Source organism: Garra rufa, chromosome 3 (genome assembly GCF_049309525.1).
Source record: "Garra rufa chromosome 3, GarRuf1.0, whole genome shotgun sequence".
Taxonomy (NCBI): Eukaryota; Metazoa; Chordata; class Actinopteri; order Cypriniformes; family Cyprinidae; genus Garra; species Garra rufa.
In genome coordinates this window covers 64,144,189-64,149,572 of record NC_133363.1, presented here as the reverse complement: position 1 = coordinate 64,149,572, position 5,384 = coordinate 64,144,189, and the positions used below count along the sequence as shown (strand labels likewise).

Genomic DNA, 5,384 nt, shown 5'->3' with positions numbered 1-5,384 from the left:
ATATATATATATATATATATATATATATATATATATATTTATTTATATATGTATATATGTTTCATTGACGAGGAATCATTCACTTAAATCGTTTATGGTCACACGGGCATAAATACAATCATAAAGTCAAAACTTTATTGGCATAATTTGTCGTTTTACAATATTTGCAAAATATATGGTAAATAGCATATACAGAAAGTTATTTAGGTTAAGCGATTCACAATAAATAAAAAAAATAGATAGCTCTAAATCACTTATAATTTATTATTATTATTAGGCTATTATTATTTTAATAACTGGTTAGGGCTATATATATTTTTTTAATGCCTGACGATTATGCCAATAAAGTTTTGACTTTATGATTGTATTTATGCCCGTGTGTGACGATATTCTATGAGAGCTGTGTGTTGAGGGAGGAGATGTCTAAATGTCTAAATGTGTTTCATCTATTTGTCCACATTGTTTTGAACTACTGTACAGCTGTGTGTTGCGATTAGGGTCGTTCCAAGAATTGTTGCGATGTGTTCATTGTCAAACTCCAAAATTAGATTTTGATTTTTTTTTTTTTTTAAACGTCATTACTTCATTTGAAAAAAGTTAACACGATCAGATAACATTTTAAGCTGTCATATGGTCGTGTTACAATGTACCCCACCTACGGGGCATGTTGTCACGTTTCACTTCCTTTCTTTTGAGGTAAATAACGAAAGACGTATACACTGTAAATATGTAACAAAGCGATATATTTGTACTAGACAAGTGTGAAAATAATGTGGATAAAAATTGTACTCTGAACCCCAAGTGGATTTACATAAAGGTGAAATTCAAAAATTGTTAGGTTTGTGCCCCGCGCTCCCGTATTTTCAGGAAAGAGGACTCATTGAACTACAATGGTATTTGTGACCAACGCCCCCTAGAGCTGGCCATGGTGATTGGCTACAGAATGTTGTTCCTTGGTGGATATTATATGAAGCGCAACAATGTTTTAAAAAATTCTGAAAAATTCGTAATCACGCGTGCCGAATTGCAGGCTGCCGTATGAAAATAGACGCATTTTTAATGGCCAGATCTGTCAGACATCGATTTTAAACAGGAATCTTTCTGCCCAGCGCAACTTCAAGTCGAATGCCCCTAAAGATCCAACTGACATCCTGGAGGCCGCGGGGCCCTCCTCTTAAGGCGGGGCCCTAGGCGACCGTCTGTATCGCCTGTTGAATGGGTCGGCACTGAATTTGGCTATTAACATGTAACATTATAATGATTTTCTGCTAAAGTGAACAAAATAAACTAAATGACTTGACAAATATTTGTTCATATTGATGAATGAGATTCAAAGATCCTAGTCAGTAAAATGATCCGAACTTCCCATCACTCATTTACAGCACAATAAGACTTTATAACATATACAAACCTTAATTTCACCGATGAAGTCCATCAAATCGATGGCCCTGATGACACACTCGCTCCTGAGGAGAATGAAAAGCCCACGCTGGGGCATTTCGTTTGCGGGAGGGGTGTATCGTTTCAGCGGTCATACATAATACATGTAAATATACTGCTCAAAAAAGTACAACACAATAGTGTTGACCAGTAGCCATATCACCCTGTAGCCCAAGACTGGTCGCCCACTGAAGCTAAGCAGGGTTGAGCTTGGTCAGTACCTGGATGGGAGACCTCCTGGGGAAACTAGGTTGCTGCTGCAAGAGGTGCTAGTGAGGCCAGCAGGGGGTGCTCACCCTGAGGTCTGTGTGGGTCCTAGCACCCCAGTATAGTGACGGGGACACTATACTGCCAAAAAGCACCGTCCTTCGGATGAGAAGTTAAACCGAGGTCCTGACTCTCTGTGGTCATTAAAAATCCCAGGATGTCTTTCGAAAAGAGTAGAGGTGTGACCTCGGCATCCTGGCCAAATTTGCCCATTGGCCTCTGACCATCATGGCCTCCGAATCATCCCCATATTCTGATTGGCTTCATCACTCTGTCTCCTCTCCACCAGTAAGCTGGTGTGTGGTGGGAGTTCTGGCGCACTATGGCTGCCGTCGCATCATCAAGGTGGATGCTGCACACTGGTGGTGGATGAGGAGATACCCCTGACACTGTAAAGCGCTTTGAGTGTCTAGGAAAGCGCTATATAAATGTAACGAATTATTAGTGTTCCCTTTATTTTTTGAGCTGTATAGTTAATCATATCAAATACATTTGTACAATCATAAGCAAAAATGCATGAGAAACTTACTCTGTCTTTCTTCAGATGTGCAATAGTGTCTACTATTCCAGCTGGAGCTATGATCAGCTACTCGTGTCAAGGGATGGTGGGACGTTATGTTACTGTGAACATCCCTGGAAGTTCAAATATTCTTACTCTCTGTGAAGTGGGAGTCTATGTGCCAGGTAATTCAGAGCTACTTAACAACTTGGTCTAAATCATTTCCAGGATTAGATTAAATTAGTTTAATTTACATTAGATTACATTCAAGTTTATTTTCATTCCCTGCTAAAAAAAAAAAAACACACAGCTAATACCAGTCTAGTCTGGTCTTAGCTGGTTTAAGCTGGAAGTAGCTGGTTTTAGCTGGTTTCCCACACTGTAAAAAAAAAAAAAAAGTTGTTTTAACTCAAAATAATTTGTTACCCCGCTGACTTAAAATTTTTTGTTTAGTCAACTAAAATATTCCAGTTGTCACTTAAATGAACAGTTAGTAACTTAACATTTCAAGTTGACTGAACTAAAAAAAAATTAAGTCAGCGAGGTAACAAATTATTTAAAATTGAAACAACTGAAACAATTGAAACATTTTTTTCTTTTACAGGCTGGTCATGCTGGTTTTAGCTGGTGGTTTCCCAGTCTGACCAGGCTGGAAAAGTGGCCAAAACCCCTCTAAAACCAGCCTGCTGACCAGCTATGACCAGCTAAAACCAGCCAACCAACCTAGGCTGGTTTTAGCTGGGGGGTTTTTTCACCAGGATTGTACAGAGTACAAGTACAGAGCCCAGAAGTGCAAATAGCAGTATTTCTATAAATAAATATAAGATATACCAAAACAGTTCATTAAAGTTGTCCTTAGACAATAATGGGTATTGTTTTGGTTTTAGGACAACTTTGATGAAAGTTTCTGACCCACATCAAATGTTGACTACTGTATGTGGGTGTGTGTGAGACAGTGTTGGGGAAAGTTACTTTTTAAAAGTAATGCATTACGATATTGAGTTACTCCCTAAAAAAGTAACTAATTACATAGTTACTTTTTATGGAAAGTAATGCGTTACATTACTTTTGCGTTACTTTTTAAATCTGGGCAGGGCTTGCTTGTTTGTTTTTAATATAAAAAGTTATATTTTTGGCAAATGTAAAAGCCTTTTGACACCAAAAGAAAAGTAAATTGACATCTGTACAGTAGACCACATAAGAAAAAATGTCAACACTTCAGCTAAAAAAAAAAAATGAAAACAAATGTTGGATTTATCTTGATTTTTGCTTATGGATGAATTGGATCATCGAAGGTCAGCAGCAAAGACATTATTTAATAAAATTATTATTTAACATTTAATTATTGCAGGTTTGCATTGAATTTTACTGTTTACATATTACTCAGGGTTTCTCTCAACATGGGGACAGGAGAGCTTTTAATCAATAAATGGGAGGAAAAAGTAACTGGCGTTACTTTTTTTGAAAAAGTAGCTCAAATATTTTCTTGTCAATTAAAAAGTAATGCGTTTCTTTACTAGTTCCTTGGAAAAAGTAATATTATTACATAACTTGTGTGAGAAAACCAGCTCAGAAAGATCTGATAAAACTGCATTCCTAGATTGAAGTAAACCTTAAACACTTTCAAAAACAAAATATGCTGATTAAAACCATTTACTGACGCTATGATATCTTCTAGATAATTTGGCAACAGGACGAACCGTCACACAGTCTTCAACCTATGAAACCTGGTTTGCTGAACATGCCGTTGACTTCAGTCCAGGTTCCACAGCACTCTGGTCAGCATCGTGTTCCTCAACCGATTTTCAGTCTAACCCATGGTGGAGAGTGGATCTGAGTTATATTTACAGAGTAAGTAGAGTTGTCATCACAAACAGACAAGACTGCTGTCCAGAACGAATAAATGGAGCGGAGATTCGCATCGGAAACTCTTTAGTGAACAACGGCAACAACAATCCCATGTGAGACACTCTTTCAGTGACTATTAAAATCTTTGAAAACACATATGAAGAATGACGTTTTCTCTATCTCTCTTTAGATGCGCTGTGATTTCTAGCATTCCAGCTGGTGTTTCCTCCACCTTCATGTGTAACAATATGGAGGGTCGATACGTCAATCTGTTCATCCCTGGAGATTTAAAGGTTCTTACAGTGTGTGAGGTGGAGGTCTATGGAGAAGGTGTGAATAAAAAAACAAACGAGTTATTTGATCAACAGTAATTGAAATTTGGCAATTTATGTTGAACAGTTGCATGCATTTAGTGTTTGACACTTAACCAATGTCCATCCTTACTGCAAGTGAACCTTTAATGTCATGCAAGTCTTTTTTGTGTTTTCATGATTTTTAATGATCACAACCTCTAAATACATCCGTTTAATCTCACTGTAAGTGATAGATGCATTTGCAACAAACTGCTGTAGATATTGTAGACACAATGCATTTTATGTTTCCTTTATTTTCATAAAGTGTTCACTTTTTTTCTTCTATTTATACATGTTCACTCTCACTTGCTCTCAAAAAGACCTTTGTGAAGATGAAACTGAAGACCAGTTAGAGTACGTCTGACCTTCCAGTCCAGCTCCTGTCACAGGTGAGAGAAGGAAACATACAGAAATCTGAAATTAAATTGCATTGATAGCAGTTTTAAGAGATCTGGTCATTTCAGCTGCAATCTGCCCTGGAGGAACAAGGGATTTCTGATGTGACGCTGCAATGGACTCATAAACAGAAAGCGATGCGGAAAGAGGCTGTACCAAGTGAATGTTCATACAAACACTGGAAAACTGAAAAGGAGTGTTGATTTTAAATTAAAATAATAAAAATACCTATGCATACATTACAAATGAAGTGGAAAGTGACTTTTTTATAATGTAATGAACTGTTTTGTTTATAGCTCAGTGTTCTGTAAGAAAGAGATGATGATCATCATCTTTAATGTTCTTCATTTACATGCTAGTATATTCTCCATTCATTAATGTGGATCATAAAGTTCATAAAGTTGTATATGAAAACTAATACTGATTCCTGAAGCTGAATTTTGAGACATGCAAACTGTTTTTTTTTTAAGCTAAATTTATATGGGTCAAAGACATTGACGTCCACGTCAAAAGAAATTTACAAAAGTGATTTTATGACCATAGAAAGCACATTAAATGTAAGTAAAGTGTTTACTTTTAAG

General features: G+C 36.7%; 1 pseudogene; it reads left to right on the top strand.

The window, feature by feature from the left end:
* LOC141331455 (uncharacterized) overlaps nt 1-5,049 on the top strand; it is an 11,466-nt pseudogene extending 6,417 nt beyond the window's left edge.
* Nucleotides 5,050-5,384: the final 335 nt, after the last annotated feature.